At 33.6% G+C, this 20,411-nt stretch overlaps 1 long non-coding RNA gene across 1 annotated transcript in view; it reads right to left on the bottom strand.

The window, feature by feature from the left end:
* Positions 1 to 677: 677 nt before the first annotated feature.
* The window catches only part of LOC129533638 (uncharacterized), a 65,773-nt gene continuing 46,039 nt past the window's right edge, over positions 678 to 20,411 (bottom strand). Inside the window, exon 4 of the long non-coding RNA XR_008679922.2 lies at positions 678 to 740. This is a non-coding gene — a long non-coding RNA (uncharacterized lncRNA). The remainder of the gene's footprint in view (positions 741 to 20,411) is intronic.

The following is a 20,411-nucleotide window of genomic DNA, read 5'->3' as shown; positions in this document are numbered from 1 at the left end:
AAAAAGTACCCTAGAAGAGATTTTTTAAGTGAGATGTTAAGGAAGGGATTCCCTGACATTGAAATTTTAAACAGAAGCTGAAGGGTGAAGAAATGTCACTTACTCAAGAAAGCCTTCACTAACATCTCCTTCATCCAAATGGGTAAACAGTCCCTATTTTTCCTAGTTCATGGTTTGTTTTCTTCATTGTCTCTATAACAATTAATTTTTTAGACGTGTCTACCTTCTTCACTAGACTGTAAGCTCCATGAAGGCATGGGCCATGTCAGTGTTATACATTATGTTATGCCCTGTACCTAGCAAAGAGTTGGTGCCCCACTAATACTATAGGCAGGTTGGAGGGATGTATAAAAGGAGGGAGGCAGGAAAGAAGAGGATAAAATTTGAGCAAAGGATCAAAAGAAATTCTTAGAGGAATTTGCCCAAGGTGGTAAGGAAACCCAAATCATGTCATAAAACCCATTGAGTCCTAAATCTAGAAACTTGGGGGAACTTCTCGAGACTATTCAAAGAAGAAAAAGGAAACATACAAGTGTCTTGAAAAGAAGATTTGATTTGAAATTAAACTGATGAGTATAATCACATCCGTGTGGTTTGATCCATTAATTTACCATCTCTGCTTTTCCATATCTCCTTCTGGAGAATGGTGAAGCTCACACATCCTTGTCACAGTGGTGGGGACAATGACTGAGATGGCATGAAGGAAGTCCTGACACATGAAGGATTAGGCAGGCAGTGGTCTGTAAAAAGAGAATATGGGGGGATGACTATGTGGAAACCACAAGGAGAAAGATATTTGCATGTTATTAGAAAGAAACTTCTAGTAACCTGAGCTGCAATGATATACTGGGCTGCCTTAGGACATAGAGCCCTATCACTTGAAGTATTGGGACGTTTTGGCTGGCAGACCAGTGAGGATATTTTAAAGTGGGTCATTTTAACAGTAGTAGTTGCCTAGATGATTCATAAAGTTTCTACCATTTCCTAAGACTGTATTGCTTTATGAACTTTTGATATCCATAAACCATGGAATTACTATTCACATGAGCAATGTTCTATTTATCTAGGATGCCAACAACTGGAAAACTGAGCAGCAATTTTAGAGTAAAAATATTCAGGAACATAAGCCTAAAATTATAATTTGAAGTATCAAAGAAAGATGAAAGTCAACGTGGCATATTTTATATTTTATAATATTCTAATAGTTAGAAGAATAATTTTGTTTTAATGAGAACACTCAAATGAACAGAGCAGTTCTTCCATTCCAGGTTCGCAGGAATTTGGTGATTATAAACAGATTCCTAATGTTTATATTTTAGAACTTAACACATTACAAGATGCGTTATGTTCCAAAGCTGATTATATGATGATAGAAATCAGACTTTAGATCTGATAAATCTGATAAATTTTTAATTGTTTTTAATTGTTTTCTTGAATGATAAAATCTTTTTTTTAGTTCTAAGTTTTAGCATCTGTGACAATAAAATTAAAAGAAAAGGGAGTGGGAGAGTCTAACCACTGAAATAAGTTACGGTAAAATAATGATCATTTTAAAATCAAGTACAATGCAAAGCTAGAATTACTAGAATTCTTTGTGTTATTACCTACTTAGGTATGCTATAGAGAATAACTATTAGTAATTGATACATGTTTATGTTTCTAACAATTATGTAGACCTTTTCTAGATAGATGCCACGTCAGCTGATTTTCCTGCTTGTTAAAAATAGGTCATGACTTAATTTTCAATGACAGTTGTAAAATGACTAATTGCTGTAAAAGTAAATGATACACTAGTTTAAAGACACAATTTCAACTGTACTCTTAAACAACTTAAGAAAAATACTTTAACATTCCGATAACTCCGTTCAAATAACGTTACATTTATGAAACACAGCATTTTACTTTTATAGAATTGATAAGTAAATACGACAAATGGAATAATATTTTGGTTTTTTATAATTAGAGTTATTAAGATGCTATATTTATAATAATTTAAATAGTTTAACTTTTTGTCTAACTTGTGATTTTCTTTTTAAGTATTTCAACTTTTATTTCAGGTTTAGGGGTGTGTGTGCGGGTTTGTTGTATAGGTAAACTTGTGACTCAGGGTTTGGTGTACAGATTATTTCATCATCCAGGTACTAAGCATGATACCCAACAGTTTTTTAAGAAAGAATATTTTGAAGTTATGTTAAGGGGAATCAGGATTGAGGGAAAATATAGTTCTGCAAAAATAATAAACTTTTAGTATTTGTTCTTTGACAAAATTAATTTTTTTAAAGAGTAGAGATTTTTTCTACTAATTCTCATTCAGTTTTAAAGGGCAGTTATTCCCTGTTTTTCCAGAGACATAAAAAAATTAAAATAAAAGTGATTTTCTTGAACTTGTAACTGAACTTATAACTAGGTAATTTCCTATTAAAATAAGAAATAAGATTAGAATATTAAGAGTTATTACTAATCAGAGGAACATGCCAAGCATTCTTAAGGACAAATGACAGCTGTTTCTACCATTGATGACATAAAATTCCAGGAAAGTTTTAATTTTTCCCGTGACTAATGAAAAATAACCAATCAAACAAACTACTGTGAAAAACCTAACAACATTGCAAGTTGAGACTTTTTGTTTGAATTCAAACTTTTATTTGCTTTCTCCATTCATATTTAGGAACACAAATTTAGTTTGTGTTCTTATTACTTTATAAAGGAGCCACTTCATTTTTAATGGCATGTGCCTGTGCCAAAATATAGCACAAACCATGCCACAACTCCCTGACCTATTATTAAAGTGACAAACTGCATTCTTTTGCACTCAGCTATCTCCAAGAAAAATCTTTCTTTTCCTGACAAAGACAAAAGGTTAGATTAGATATACAACATCAGTGGAGCATTATCTTGTCAACTGGCTGGAATACATTAATACAGGGAGGAACCCTTCAGTTAAAATTTTAAGGATGGTTGAAGGAAAATCTTTACACCTGCTATTTATATTACTCTTGCCACATGGAAAAAAGAAGAAGAATAAATCTTGGTGACTATTCTGAGGCATATTGGAAGAAATCCAATTTAATTAGGAAAAGACACTGCTAACTTGGGGATTGGAAAAACAGAACTTTGAAACAAGTAATACACCATTATAAAACCCAGTTTGTGATTAATAAGCAATGAATTCTCCCCTGACAGATATGCACTGTTGGTTATTTATTGAAGTTTCTTAGTTTACACTCCACATGGCATTCTCGTCGTTTTTTAAAGTATAAAATTCTTTTCCTTGTTTATATCCATGTTCCTTCTCCTCTTAACAAGATAAATAACAGTGTACTTGAAATGTCTTCAGCTGCAAGTATTGGATAATTACCTCCATATTTGCCTTTTTCTCATTGTTTACTCTAAAAAGGAAGAACCAGAATAATTAATTCTGTCTGACCCAGAGATGTTCTTTGTAGGATATGGAAGTTCAACGTGAAAAAAAAAATGTTGGAGACCAGGATGTATGAGTGAGTATAGCAGATCTGTATGTGGAAGACTCTTTTGAGTCTTCAGAAAGTTTGAGAACTGAGGCTCAAGCACAAAACTAAAGCATTGGTTTCTTAGCCATAAGTATTTGTTTACTTATTTATCAATAATAATACTATGTGGTTCAAACTTCAAAAAGCATAAAAAGATATTCTCTGAAAAGACTTCCTTTTCTACTAGCTTTCTTCCAAGTGATATCCGTATCAATATTTTTCCTTTTTTCTCTTAAGATTTCTAGAGACTATGCATATGGCTCTAACCATAGCTATAGCACTCCATTATGATGTGGCTTCTTTGTTGATTAGTTCAGATTTTAGATGAGTGTAGTTATGTTTTAGAAGTCAAGATTTGATTTCTGATATTTTTAAAATGATTCTGTATTCTTGAAAGCATTGAACATTGGAATACAAAGAGATACAACCTTGCCCCTTGCGTTTCTCAGACATTAGAGGCAAGTATTCATTTCTACATTAACTCACTTATTCATCCATTCAACAAATATTTGTTAAGCACAAGATGTGCTGGTGATTTAATGAGTAGTAATAATAAAATATAAGTGCCATTATTGAACAAATATATGAGACACTTGTGTTCTGGGTATAGAAAGTGTAGTTAGGGAAGTTCTGATGAAGGATGTGTGAATAAGCTGTGATAGGACCCAGTCAAATCCAGCATATTCTGGCAGAGAGTACAAGGTGTATAAAGGCACAGAGGCCAAAGAAAAGGCATTTTTGAAAAACTGAAATAAGTTCAATAAAGCTAGAATTTAGCTTGTGGTCTTTTTTTAAATTATTTTACTTGAACATGAAGTAAATAAATGTACACTCTTCTGCCAACTGGCTAATGTAGGACCAAGCTTTTCCTTTCAGTGGGCTTATATGACAAGTGCTCTAAAGATGGCTTTCTTATACATATCACATCCCTAAAACACTGGGTAAAATTTCCGAGTTGAGTTTTTTGAAGGTCAAGGGAGGATGATACTTGTGAAGTAATCTGAGTATAGAATTCTTCTAGATTTAAAAAAAACACAAGATATTATGACAATGTTTAAATAATCTCAGAATTACAAAGTAACAAATATGTCACCTGGATTCAACAAATATCAATAATTTGGCACACCTATGACTACGGTTTGAATGTTTGAGTCTCTCTAATATTCATATGTTGAAATTTTGACCCCCATGGTCATATTACTAGGAAGTGGGGCCTTTGGAGTGTGATTAGATGATGAGGGTAGAGCCTTTATGATTGGGATTAGTGCCCCCATAAAAGACCACAGAGAGCTCCCTTGCCCCTTCCACCACATGACGATACCATGAGAAGGCACCACTTGGGAGCCAGCAAACCGACCCTCACCAGATACCAAATCCACTGGAGCCTTGATCTTGAACTTTCTGGACTTCAGAACTGTGAGAAATAAATTTCTGTTGTTTATAAGCTACCTAGTCTATAATAGTATCTTTATAGCAGCCCAATGGATGGAGACACTTATTTTTCTGACATTTTTTGTTTGTGGTTGAGTTGAAATAGTATTAATTTAAGCAAATCCTAGTCATGGAATTTTTGCCCTTTCCCCATAAAACGTTGAAAACCTAAAAATAAATTGGTATTTAAATTTGATATCTCCAAAAATATAAATATTTTCTTGGATATCACACTGATACTACATTAATTCCTTGATGTCAATAGTATTCAATCCATGTTTGATTGTTTGAGTGGAGAGAAAAGGTAGGTATTTCTATTATTTAAAACAAAACAACAACCACAAAAAACAAAATCTTCTCTAGATTAATTAAACAAGATCCCCAAAGCACAGGCTTTAAGATAAAAACTCGATGTGTCTGCTTAAATAAAAACTTAAGAACGTCTCTTCAGTGAAGGAGATCACATTATTATCTAACATTTGCAACATCTGACACCACTAAGGCCTAAAACAGACAAACAAATTAAAAAAAAAAACAGTCCTTTTCACTGGGGAACTTACACATCATCTTACTGATTTTCTACCAGGAGAAGTTTCTCATCAATGATGTAATTTCATTTGTTTCACGCAACCAACGTATGAAAGGAATAACTGAGACTTCTAGTATGGTATTAACATGGTTACTGTATATTTCATATTTTAATTGTTGATTTTGACCTTTCAGTAATGTAAAAATGGGAAGAGGCTAGAAAGAGAGCAAAGATTATATTAAAAGTGAGACATGAATAAAAAAGAGAAAGACAAAATGACCTAGCAAAACATTTCCAGTGGAAATTCAGTTTGACTTGTACCTTAGCTCCTTTGCAGTACGTTTCCTATGATTAAATAATGAAATAGTGCTGACAGAAAAAAAATACTGAAATCTTATTAAGCAGTTACTATGTGTCAAACACCAGTTAAGTGCATTATAAGGATTTTCCCATTTAAATTGCACACCAATTATGTGGGCGAGGTACTGCTATCCTTAACTTCTGGAAAGAAAAACCCTAGCTCATGTAGTTCATTAAAATTGACCGAGTTCTCATAACCAGCAAGAGGTAGACCAGTAAGAGAGTACAGATACCTGGTAATATTACATGCCTTTTTGTTTTTACTTTTTGTGATTATTGTTGTTTTAATAATTTATTTAATAATGTATTTATTTATCAATAATACTATGTGGTTCAAACTTCAAAAAGCATAAAAAGATATTCTCTGAAAAGACTTCTTTTTCTAATAGGCTTCTTGCAAGTTATATCTATATCAATATTTTTCCTTCTTTTCTCTTAAGATTCTCAGAGACTTGTACACAAGCCTCTATACTATGCATGTGTGTCTGTATATTCTTTTTCCTCTTTGTTCTTATGCCAGTACTAACATATTCATCCTTTTATGCATCTTCCTAAAAATATATATCCAACATATATTTGGATGTCAGCACACTGCTTCCTAATTACTTTTTATAGCTACATAGTGTTCAATGAAATATATATTATATATATATAAACCATAATCCATTTAACCACACAGAGAGAAATTTGTTTCCAATCATTAAAAAAACCAGTTACTTGTATTGTCTTGAATTGAGATGCATCCTTCATCAGGTATCCATGAGTGACTATGATAGCAGAGAGATAAATATCTATAGTGTGGGTCAATTTCTCTGATATTGTTGCTAATGCTAACGTGGTTGCAATAGCATTAACTTGATTGGTATAATTTAATTGCATTGATGACTTCAATTAATGAGCTCTCCACATTGAAACTAGTTTGACCATGTAAATTGCTCCAGTCAATTGGGCCATAAAAAGAACCGATGCCAGCAGAGGTTTCACAAAGCTCTTGCATATTTATATTTCTTTGGGATACCTGCTATTGCCATGAGATCACGTCTGTGTTAGCCTACTAGAGGATGGGAAGCTGTGTGGGACAGAACAGAGTCATCCCAGCTGACATTATCCAAGACCAGTCAGCTTCTGACTGATCGACCAAGTGACCACAGATAAATGAGCAAGCCCAAGTTTCTCAGCCATGACAAGCAGATCCACAGAAACAACCAACCAATGTATACAATTGTAAGGGGAAAAAAGGACACTAAGTTTTGGGTGACTAGCAAGAGCAAGAGCCAACTAACACAGCACACCCAGACTAGTATTTGAACTAATCCCTATTTCATTCAGGTAACACATTCTGTCTTCTCTAACCCATATTTAATCCCTGTATAGCTTGAATTGTTCAGAAAAATGTGTAACAAATATGTATTTATTTTGTTTAAAAAGTCATCCACCTGAAAAAGTAAATTCGTTTTAATTTGGCCTTCAGCATAACGAATCTACTTCAAGCAATTCCAGTGTTGTTAATAAAACTTCATCTTTACGCCATCATCCCATTCTATTATAGGATAAATGAATAATCATCACAACTAAAGAAAGACAAATTCTTTTAAGAAGTGTGTGAGAAACACTACCATGAATCATTTAGTTTTTTCATTAATAACAATGAAGAATGCATGTTTGAAAAACAAGAGGAGCTATTGAGTTTTTGAACAATTGGGTCTGCTCCAGTTAGTAATGCTTAGCTCCTTGATGATGCTTGAGAGAAAACTTGAGAGATATTTGTGAATTACTTACAGTGAAATGATCCAGAAGTTTTGAATTTGAAAGGGATTATAGAAGGATATTATGGATCTGAAGAAATGAAATCACAGGAGAAAGAATTTTGGCAAACAATCTCAATTATTAGGTTGGTGCAAACGTAATTGCAGTTTTTGCCATTACTTTCAGTACTTACATTGTAGGAAGATTCTTTTTAACAGTTATGCTTAAGTGCTAAAGTTACACTCTCTCAAAACATGGTAAAAGCTGAAAAGTACAAAATATACATGTATACAAATCCATCAAATATCCATACAATTTAAAACAGCATATGGATCCTTGGTCCATCCATAGACAGAACCCAGAACAATAATCCGCCCCGATAAAGATGCCTTACTAGAGAGGAGTGTATCTAACTCCCATTCTTCTATGATTTTCAGCTTTTGAATAGCATGACAACATGGAAACATGTACATTTTTTCTGGAGTTATAAAAATCATAGTGCATGCAAACAGACTTTAAATGGAAGGAAAATGTGCTTTTATTATCTTTTCGTTAGTTACTTAGTGTTCTCATGGTTTTAGGATCCTGATATTTGGAATAGACATGTTATGTTCATGTATCCCTACTTTTTCACTCAACGCCTTAACTATCGTCAAAAGGAAACTATGGACATCATATAATTTTCCAAGAATCAGATTAAATAACATGAAAAATGCCTTCTACAATACTATTAAAGACTGAAATGTGAATTTCATATTTCATATTTTATGAAAAATAAGCTGATCTCAGTTTTCTAAGGTTTGTCAAAGATTGAGGTCTCATGAATTTGAATTCATTTAATATCTTTAAGATTTCACATTCGAAATAAGATGAGTGTGTGTGTTTCTTATATGTTAAGGGGTCAGATAATCTTATTTCTTTGTGAATCATTGACCTAATCGATCAATCAGTCTGTTCAATTAAACACTAAAAACCAGTCACACTATTCAAAGACAGCCTAATAATACGTTTTGTGGACGTTGATATTCAAGGCACTGAGTGCTGCAAGCATTTCACGTACTCCCATTCAATTCTCACTTTAAATTATAAGGTAAGTCCAATTATTAATCCTATATTAAAAAGGAAGAAACTGAAGCCTGCCATTGTTAAACAGTGAGTCAAACCCAGAACTCCAAGCCTATTTTCTGAAAGTTTTTTTGAGAGATTCTTGTCTTGAATAATGGCTATTAGGTCTGAAATGAATTTCTGTTGGAGAACCAGGCAAAGGTTAGAGATGAAGGGTGCTTTAGCGCTATCATCTTTCAAACTATAGCTGAGATACAACTTAAGCTCATGCATCCACCAAGACTAGGTAGGGAAGGGCCTCTATAACATCTGGCATTTGGGCTATTTTACCACTCACCAGTGTATTGACATGATCTGTTTTCAGATTTCCAATAATTTACTCAACACGGGGTGATGCACAAATGTAACTTACCATGGGCTAACAGTCACTGTGCTAAATGATTGTCCATTATTATATTGTGCAAAGGATTTTTACTTTGCACATAACAGGTGCTCATGTTTGTTGGACCCGAAAACTTGTTATGAAAGTTTATACAACATGACGTTTGGGACATGTAGGATTTAAATTGGCAAGATGCACAGAGTAGTTCAAGAACATGCCACCTGCAAAATTCTTAGAAAGAAATTCATGGATATTAATTTATACAATAGACAGTTTCCTAAAAAGTAGCTTGAAAAATCACACCTTTCACAGTCCAATCATATTTTATATTGATTTACATTATCTACTCAGAGCTCTTAGTCTTCATTGTAGATTGATCTTCAGTTGGTTCAGTCTTCCTTTAATTGAACTTCTCTGCTACTTCCTCTTCTAATCTGCCTGCCTCATCCTGAATAGCTAGTGATCTAAAGCAACCACTATCCAAAAAAATTCCACCACTGGTATGACTAATATATATATATATATACAATTATATACAATATATACAATGTATACAATTTATATATTATATAAAAATTATATATACACACACAAATACATAAAATTTAGTGTCTAATCGAAAAAATTGACCACTGCTTTTTTTCTAATACATGATATTTAAATTTTCCATGTCAACTTTAAGAGGAGAAATGTACCCCTTTTTCATTTTGGGAAAAAATATATTATAGAATAATCACAGTATTGGGTTATGTATTGCAGAAACTATGAATCAACATTGTTTTTTTAATGATGAGTTTAATTTAACTTCAATTTAATTTCCACACCCTTTTCATTAGTTTCCCTTCTTTCACATGGAAAGTTTTATTGATTCACAGGGAATTAACTTTTAGCCCAGAAAAGTAATAAAAGGTATGACTTTGGAGTCAGGCTGACCTAGGTTCAAATCCAAGGTCAGCACTCATTATATTTGTATCTTTGGGCAAATTATTAAACTTCTGGGCCTCTAACCTTAATTATTAAAGCAGTGACAAGAATAACTCACAGAATTATTAAGAGGATGGAAAACAATATGTTAAGCCACTTAACCCAATGTCTGGTACATCATAGCTGTGTTTATTACTATTTTTTTCATTACTTATTGCATTAGTAAGTAAATACTCATGTATTTACTCGTATTTCTGATTCAGGCTTTACTGTCTAAAGAAGATTGCTGACTTTCAGCAGGAAAATGAAAAATTTACCTTACAGCCATATATTTGCTAGATTTAAAATATATTTTTTAATAAATAATGGAACTTGGCTGAATAATACCAAAATGAAATCTAACAATAGGATGTTGGTTTTATTTATAACAACCCAAGGAAGTTGTGATTCACTCTGTCATCTCAAGCTCTGCATTTGATAGGATTATCATTAGAATTTATGATGTTCGTGGGAACGAGACTCAGACAGTTGGAAGGTAAGTGTGGAAAATGCCTTAAATATGAATTCACTATAAATCATGAGAAGTACACTGGTACTAAAAGAAATAATATGTGTCAGAGAATAATTACATCAACAAGTTTGTAAATTGCCTAGAAAGTTGACAAATAGTTCTGATTTTCAAAGCAAACTAATGACACTGGAAATGTGTCTCTTCCACACGCCAGCTATACTGCATAATACATTACAAATATACATCTATATATTATATCTCCCTACACACACTTATAAAAATGTGAACCCCATCTAAATAAACAATACTACTCTATGCATCAATCAAGCTTTACTTTCTATTAGTTTTTTTTCATCTAATTAGTCACAAAATCTGTCCATAGTTTACTCTTCTAAGGTAAACTCACAAATAGTTGATTCTGCCACCTGTCCCTTATATGAGCTATAATTAGTTTGGTATTTTCCCAAGAGTATGGTTTCCAAAGGCCAGGATGGCAGGTGTTCGATATAATAATTCCTGTACTTTGAGGTTAGATGAATACAAAGCTGGAAGAAAAAAACTCAAGTCTTCTAATAGAAATTTATTGTGCCAGCTTCTCACCAGTCAGATTGTCAATCACATCTCATTAGTTTCCTAATTAAACTGTAAATGCAATACATACATACAGATCATATTTTCAAGCTACTAAAATATAATATTCATTTTCCAAAAGGCTAATTACTAAACCTAATAAAATATAATTCTATAACTGTAATGATTCAAACTTGCCAGCAGAAACCGAACAATAAACAAAGTGTACTGAAGAGTAACATTGTTATTCTTGCGAGATTTTTTTAATCAATCAGATTTCAATGATCATTTTAATGATGAACCAAGCATCAACTATGATAAATAAATAGCAAATAAAATCAAACAACTATCTTTTGCCTACTCAGCCTTCTTTTTACCACTTCTTTTTGATTATCCTTAAGAAAGCAGAATGATTTTTTTTTAATTCAAAGCAAGACAGAATTAAATACGAATGCCCAGTGAAGACTGTGATAAAATTTTCAAGTCTATAGGCACAAAAGCTCTTTCTACAGTATCCTTGCAGTAGGATTTCTTAAGTGGGAGATCGCTTGACTTGACAATGGTTCATAAAAGTATTTTGATCAATGGAAACACCGCAATGAGAAAATGCTTCCTGGCACTTAGAAAAAAAGTCAGCATTCATTTCTTTGCACATGTAGGGAACACTACCAGAGGCAGAAAAAAAAGTAACTTTTATTTTTCCTGAGTGAAATACAAAAAAAAAAAAAAAAAAAAAAGCAGTTATATGGAATAGACTTTGTACTTGTTTGTACTGGAATTTTATATAGGGAAAAGGTGAGATACTTATCAGATGGATTGCATTTAGTGTTACATGTAGAGGAAGAGGAAGAATGCATAATTATTTTCTAAATTAGAGTAACAGATAAGGCAATTGGAAGGTGAATATGGAGAGAGATTTAGCATTGAGGTCAGCAAGGGACTCTTATAAAAGGCCCTGAAAACCACAGTTACTAAGAATCTGTGAAGGGCCTGGATGTTAGTGATCCCATTCAGGCAAAATGAAGTTAAGTTTGCAGACTTGGGAGAAAAAAATGATCTAGAAGAAAACGCACATGATTTAGCACTGTAATCTCTACACATTGATTGCCACTTTGCATAAACCCAATAAATATTACCTTCATAAAGTTTGGTATTAATTTCACAGAATTCAAAACGCAGATATACTTTACCTTACACCAAAGTCAGGATCCTCTAAAGTGGCAATTAAATCATGTTTTATAATTACACACAGTGGTATTTCAAGGCTGATTTGAACTTTTTAATGACGGCTTTGTGCTATCTTATTTGAAATAGTCGATTGTTGCAATTCATTAACTGTTTTTATTTGTTGTCACGGATTTTAAAGTCAACTTTTAATTTTAGAACAGATTTAGATTTACAGTAACATTGTGAACCTAGTACAGAGAGTTCCCCTATACCCGACACCCAATTCCACCTATTTCTAATATCTTACGTTACTGTGGTTCATTTGTCACAATATCAATTGTGACTAATATCGATACATTACCATTGGCTAACATCCATCAGAATTCCTTAGTTTTAACCTAATGGCCTTGTTCTACTCGAGGACCCTGCCCAGGATACCACAGCTCATTTATTAGCCATCTCTCCTTAGGTGTCTGTTGACTATGACAGTTTCTCAGACTTCTGTTGATTTTGATGACCCTGACAGTATTAAGGACTGCTAACCAGATGTTTTGTAGAATATCCTCAACTGAGACTTCTCTGATTTTTTTTCCATAATTAGACAGAAGTTATGGGTTGTGGGGAGGAGGACCACACAGGTAATGTGCCATGCTCATCACATTGTGTCAAGAGTACATACTCCTCACATGACTAATCACTTGACCAAGTGTTCATAAGTGCCCATTTCTTATCCTCTGCTTTGCCTTGACTAGACCCTAGTAGGACTTCTCTCCTCTCCACAGATCCATGAACTTTGTTTCTTTCAAGCCTGGGCAAACATTAATTGCAGAACATGCCTCCCTTATCAGTTTATCCTGAGAATCAACTTACTACAGCAAGAGGCATTTCCTGTCTTACCATGCTGGTCACTCTTCTCCCCTGCTTGACCAATGTATTAGTTTGCTAGGGTTGTCATAACAAAAACACCACAGACTGGGTGACTTAAACAACAAAGTTTATCTTCTCACGGTACTGGTGGGGAGAAGTCCAAGATCAAGGTGTCAGGTCTCTCTCCTTGGCTTGCAGGTGGCCGTCTTTTCGCTGTCCTCACCGTGTCTTTTCTTTGCATGCGTGCATCCCTGGCATCTCTCTACATCCACATTTTCTCTTCTCACAAGAACGCCAGTCAGATTGGATGAGGGCTCAGCCCTACGCCTTCATTTAACCTAATTACCTCTTTAAAGGCCCTATCTCCAAATACAGTCACATTCTCAGGTACTGTAGTCCCACCTAATCCACAGTTTCAGTTTATGGGGTTCTAGTTACCAAGATAACTTTGGTCCAAAAATAAGTGGGTATAGCACAATAACATATGTTGTTGTTGTTGCTGTTTTCTGAGACAGAGTCTCGCTTTGTTGGCCAGGCTGCAGTGCAGTGGCAGGATCTCGGCTCACTGCAACCTCTATCTCCTGGGCTCAAGCAATTCTCCTGCCTCAGCCTCCCCAGTAGCTGGGATTACAGGCGCCTGCCACTGCACCCAACTAATTTATATATTTTTAGTAGAGATGGAGTTTCACCTTTGGCCAGGCTGGTCTTGAACTCCTGACCTCAAGTGATCTGCCCACCTCGGCCTCCCAAAGTGCTGGGATTACAGGTGTGAGCCACCATGCCTGGCCCACAATAACATATTTTGAGAGAGAGAGTGACCACATTCACATAACTTTTGTTACAGTACAATGTTATGATTGTTCTAATATTATTGTTGCTAAATCTCTTATTGTGCCTAATTTATAAATTAAACTTGATCACAGTTATGCATGAGTAGAAAATACAGAATGTATATAGGGTTTGTACTATCTGGTATCTACTTAAAGTATCTACTGTCGATCTTGGAATGTATCCCCTACAGTTAAAGGGAGACTACTGTCCCGGGGATGAGGATTTTCAGATGTGAATACGGTGGCACAATTCAGCTCATAGCACACAATTTCCTTTTATATACTGCTTATCCCTTCTTACTCTATTAAAGAAGAGCCTTTTACTGTTAAATTTTGAGACACTTGCAGATTTCTGAGATCAGAGCTACCTACCTGTTACAATAGTCTTTTTGAATAAAGTTTCTCTTTCTCTGAGGAGTCCAGATTTGTTTTTATTGGATACACTTTTGATGTTGACTGTCACCACGTGAGTGAGGTAACATCTGTCGGATTTTGCCACTATAAAACCCTCCTTCCTCCTGCCCCCTTTTAATAGTGAACCCTATGGAAAGAAGTCAGTAAAAGCATCCAACACTGAAGGAGTGGAGAATTATGCCCCACGTTCGTTAGAGCAGTGTACTTGCATGAATTATCTGCAATTTTTTTTTTTTGCATGGGAGATTCATCTACTCTCCCATTTACTTTTTTCAAGCATTTATTTATATCAGTATGGAATCATGGATATTTATTTATATTTTAAGTTATATTCTGAAGCTGCTTTACTTTATTGCTCTATAATTGATTTTTCAACCACATTTTAAGCCATCACTCAGTTGACTGATGTACATTCATGAATCTTAGCCAAACGTCATTCTATAATTCATCTGAATATTTGATAAATCCAGGTGTGACCTGCAACTCCAACTGCTTATCTCCACGATTGCCTTAAACCAAAGTAATAGTACAGGAAATCCAAAGGTAACTAACTGGTTCTTGTTTCTTAACACAGTGACAACTGAGAACTTTGGATGCTGTCACCTCATTAATATCAGCACCGAGTACTAGCAGGTAATAGTGCTCCATCTAGTTTAGTTAAGCAAAATGTAGATGTTAAGTAGCTGTTCACTCAACCAGCTTAAAAACCCTTTAAACCTTCTACAAGCAAAAAACTCTGATAATAATGATCAAGAACAGCAGAACCATATAACCTTTCTTCCCAAAAAAGAGCAAAGAAAGCTAAACACGCACAAGGATTTGCTAACCAAATCTTAGCAAGCCCTGAAATACACAAGTAACTGTTGTATGATACGATTAAAAAAACTTAGTGCATGTGTCTCATACTGTTCTAGGTACTGATTCACTTTAAATGTAGTTTCAGCAAATTTAAGAAAGTTAAGAATTAATTTTAAAAATTAAATCTTCTTTGTGCCCTCTTATAATTCCTTTTGTTATTTTAAATTTTGCTAGAAGTAGACAAACCTTGAATTTTGTCAAATGTAGATATCTTTTACGGCCTTTGGACTCCCCCTGAGTAAGTCAGTAAGTCTTAGAGTTTCTATATGGACATATTTGTTTATATATCTGTTTATCTACATATTTATTTAAACCAAAAAAAAAATACATGCACACAACTCTAGACTAAGAAATGAGGAATGTTTATGAGAAATGAAGGCTTGTAAGGCTTGACCTCCATTATTTATGTAGAGTGGACTATAGATTGTCAGATTTAAATCAGGGAACTAATTAGGCAAGTGTTTAGAGACTCCACCATAAAAAAGTGTATTTTAAATATAATTTTAAGCAGATGGACATTGTAGTTTAAATGTCTAACATATCTGTAAATTCTATATTTATAATTTTAAAAGTGACCTTATAGAATGAATTGGAGTGATTTGGTTAATAATAACATAATAATCAGCATTCTTGATTTCCAAAGAAATTCAAGTGGGAATATTTAAGTTGAAGATGATTGGCATTGACTCAATTATTTTGACCCTAATTGAAGAAATATGATAAACACAATGTTGCAATATACATTGCACAGATGGCACCAGTTTTAAAATCTTGCTTATGTTTGAGGGAACAGTAACTCTTTGGCCAGTGAACCAGGCTGACTTAAATATAGCAAGCAGATCCTTTGTTTTTGGCTAGAGGCACTAAGCCCCAAGGAGAACCTATTTTCATTTTTACGACAGGACATGCACTGATATTTTGACATTTCCATGATTTAGACAATTTGGTTGAAAATAACCACTTCATAAATTCTGGGAATGATAAGGAAAATTGTTCTCCGTTCAGTTTCAGCATTTTTACAAGGCTATATATATTTCAAACTTGTAAAATAAATAGACAAGAAAAAGAGAAAAGAAAATGAGCATAGTTGGAAGCAAGGATTAATTGCTGAAGTCGATTAACTTAGTTGTAAATTTTTAATACCCTTTAGATCTTATATTCTTACGATTGCTTCCTTTTTGTTTTTCTACTGGGTATTATGTCCATTGTTAACTTCCACTTAGTAGTATGCAGATTCCTAGAATAAAATAGTAGATATCACATCTCAGTGATATAGGATTTGGCGGACACATAGAACTGTCTTTCAATTCTGGCTCTGATTTTTTTAAGTCAGGTGAGCCCTTGAGCAGGATGTTTAATCTAAACAAGTCTATTTACTGATTTTTAAATACGGATACTAATTTTGACTTCACACAGTTTTTGTAATTGGATAACATGTATTATCTAGTGTCTAGAGTAGCATATGGTTAAACAATCAGTATTGGTAGCAGTAACATCAGACACAGTAGGAATAATTATTAGTTACAAAAGTTCCCTTTGATCAGGCAATATTTTTCTCATTACACTTTGGTCAAGGAGCTATCTATGCCAATGATTTGAAAGTGGGAGTGAGCAGTTAACTGTTTGACTTCTTCTCCCCCTACCTCTAATATTTATTATGCTAGAAATAAGGAGGACTGTTTTGTATCTGTTATGTTAGTCACACATCTTTAACCCTTGTATGGAGTTTTGCGGTACATGTGGTAAATGTGTTTATACTTGTTCCCATCTTTGCAAGATATTTCCTCAATAATTCAAGTAGAGTGGCCCATAGATTGAACTAAAACGGATTTGAATCTGTGGACTCTTTCAATCTGTAAGATTTTGATTCTTTTGACATGACCCTCATGCAACCAGAATACTTCCTTTCCCATCCAGGTAGAAACAAACAGCATGCATTCTTCACTGATACTGGGAATTTCTTTTGATTATTTCAACCTTACCGTTTTGGCTTGGTGGCAGTATTTTGACTAGAGGGAAAGTTATTGAGTGGTTTGGGAGATCTGATTACAACATGCATAATAAATTTTGAAGTAAGAAAATGCTGAAGATGGGTTTTCCTACCCTTGTTCAGACTCTTGGAAATGTGACTTATAAAAGGAGGATTGGAAGAAAAAGGAAAATATGAAGCAATGAAATGCGTGATTATAAAGAACTCAATTATGGAGGAGTCCCAGGAGAGTTGCCTCTGGTTCATAAATCTGTCTGCTGTTTTCACTGTTCCAGCATGTACCACTTGCTTTTGTTTTATCTGTCTGGATAAATTAGCCAGCAAAGCATCATAAATATCCTTAGTTAGCAAGTGTTGCTTTCCTTAAGGAAAAGTTCTCTTTCTGATGTTCTTGTTAGTTTGAGGTTTGAATTAACTGTTAAGAAATCAAAACAATTGTTATTATTCCTGTAATCACCTTTTGTTTCATTATGCCTTAATCGCTGTAAATTACTAGAGGAATTAATCATTTTAAACACTTTGAACCCTGAAACTTCCAGACCAGACCAATGATACCATTCAAAATTTCTTTAAAATAAGGTTACCAAGCAAACCATATTTCTCATTCGCATAATATTGTCATACCTATTATCTATCCTTTTACATATATATTAAAACTTTTGTAAGAATTTATTGACTCTACCAGATGTGCTACATTGATGGGGCGGAGAATGCATTTTCATTTGAACAAGGAATTTACACAGCCAACTGTGGTCTCTTACCATTTTTATGCACTTCACAGCCTGTGTTCTAATTTTAAATTAGGGTTCTGATGTGTGTATTTATACATAGCCATTCTTGAAACAACCTGTAACTGTAAGCCTTTGGGGAGTGATTGCGTTTGAACATCTGGACTCACCACATGTTTTCAGTTGGAACTGAAACACCATTTAGAAGACCTGGGTTTTTAAAGGGAAGATATGGTGATGACATTCTATAGGTGCTCCAGATGATAAGAAATGTATTCTTAACATATGATTTAGAATTTATTGCAGCAAATAGGGCTGTAAAAATGCTATTTTAGACTGAAGTAGTTTTACTAAAAAGCTTGCCATATTTCCTTCCCTTGCTTCACACAATTAAATATTCTGATTATTGTTTGAACAAAATAATAAACTGAATTATAGGACAACTTATAATATTTCCTGTGAAAAATTAATGAATATTTATATTGCAAAAAAAGAATCTTTGAGATAATATCAATTTGAAAGTACCTAAATTCATACTTCGTGTTTATTAAACACATTGAAAATTACATACTCTCTTTTGAGGTGTTAATATAATCTCTTTTAATCACAAGTAGAAATTTGCCTTCTTTATATAATTGCCTAATGTTTAGTATTTTTAAAATAATATTTAAAAGAGAATATAGATCCCAGTCTTCTCTGGCAGGAACTGAATTAACTTCTTTATTGGAACCCTATGGTTTGTATTTACAATGTATATATCTGTCAGCAGAAACTAATTAATTGGAAGCTGTTACTTTCTAAGAGCAACCTTAAAGCATGTAATATTTGCCTGTGCAGATTAAAGAAAAACACTGGAAGCTAATTTGAACAGAACTTTTCTGAAATGTCAGGAACCCTTTAATCTAATAAAGAAAGTTCACATAAGGGAAGACTCTTTAATCTCTGACTTTTCATATAGTACAAAACTAACAATTTAACCTTTCTCCATATGAGCATGTTCCTTTGCTGTTATGTATCCTACTATTATAATCACATTAGAAATAATGTATAAGCTAAGATGGTGTTGCCATTTTGCATTTACATGGTTTTAGGAAAGTAAATGAACGGATGCTATGTTTTAAAATTAGGATTGTTTCCATTTGTAAGTTCACACATATACTCCTGTAATTGTGGTTGCAAATAAGCCTCACTTTGCCTGGTGGTTAGATTTCTAACTAGTTGTGAATCAATGTTTTTAGTAAAATTAATGGTATTTAATGCATTTCAATAAAGTTGTTCTTTAAAAACCATTTTGACTAGCTTTCTGGGAAAAATACGTCTTAATAATAAACTTTTCAAGTTAGCATTTTATGGAATAAACAGGTTTTACTATCCCAGCACTCCTTGAAGTAGGATACACCTATTACTATATTTTTAAAGATGATTGTATAATTGTGTATTGAAATATTATTAATTATTTCATAAAAACAATACAGAGATCAAATAGTTTTGCCCTTCAAAGTTTATGGCTATTTCAGTCTTTTGAAATATGACCTTTAAAATGTATACTGCAACTGACTTCAAAACAGCCAATCAGCATTTTACAATTATGATAATTCTTAACTTACTTGAACAGGCTATTGTATTTTACTTGTAGATAACTTAAAATACAACAATTATTTCAGTCCAAAAAATTCTTCCTAAGGGTCAGTGTTGACTGGTGCCTACAGGCAGCATGAGGAAGCTGTTTCTTGCCAGTTCTATGTCACTGAGATCAGCAAGAAGCTTTGATTTCCAGGATCCACACCACAGTCTAAGAAGATATTTAAGTGAAGTAACTGAGCCAGAAAACTAGCTGGAGGTCTCTCATTACTTATTCTTGCTTGTTATTTCAGAATTTTTAGTTGTAGCTATTTCTATTCATGCTTCAATATTAATATCATCATGAAAAAGGACTGGAGATTACAGTCTTTTTTTTTATGTTGTTGAGACTTTCAAAGGAACTGTTCGTGATTCCAGTGAAAGACTCATGTAATACCCCCAGAAATATAAAAATAAAATTCCTGTTGAAAATCAAGAAGAAACATTTCAGTAGACCAATACCACACCAATGAAAACAAAATCTGTTTCAACAAATTATAAATAATTGATGCAGTATGCTTGCAGAGGACAGTTTATATCCCCTCAGATAGCAAGGAAATGAAATATTTTGTTTTTAACTTCTGTTACATCATCCAAAGCCTCAAAACTAACTTAACCAAATTCCACCTTAGCTAATACGTTCTGCATCACATGAAAACTCCCCCATGTCAAAAAGAGTATTACAATAACTATATTATCTAATCTGATATTACTAAAGATCCAGATAAGCTTACAACTTCTGATCTAGTTCAAACATAAAGTGACATTGAAAGAAAAGTTTTCCAAACTTTCTCTAGTAGAAAAGTTGAAATTCTAAAGAAATTGAGAGAAGGGACATATTCCTGCCAAAATATATCAGGCAATTGTTGAAAAAATACTTAAAAGTGTTATTAATGAGATGACTACTCCA

This window comes from Gorilla gorilla, chromosome 4 (genome assembly GCF_029281585.2).
Source record: "Gorilla gorilla gorilla isolate KB3781 chromosome 4, NHGRI_mGorGor1-v2.1_pri, whole genome shotgun sequence".
Taxonomy (NCBI): domain Eukaryota; kingdom Metazoa; phylum Chordata; class Mammalia; order Primates; family Hominidae; genus Gorilla; species Gorilla gorilla.
Note: the sequence above shows the minus strand (reverse complement) of the source record. Positions and strands in the feature narration are given on the sequence as shown.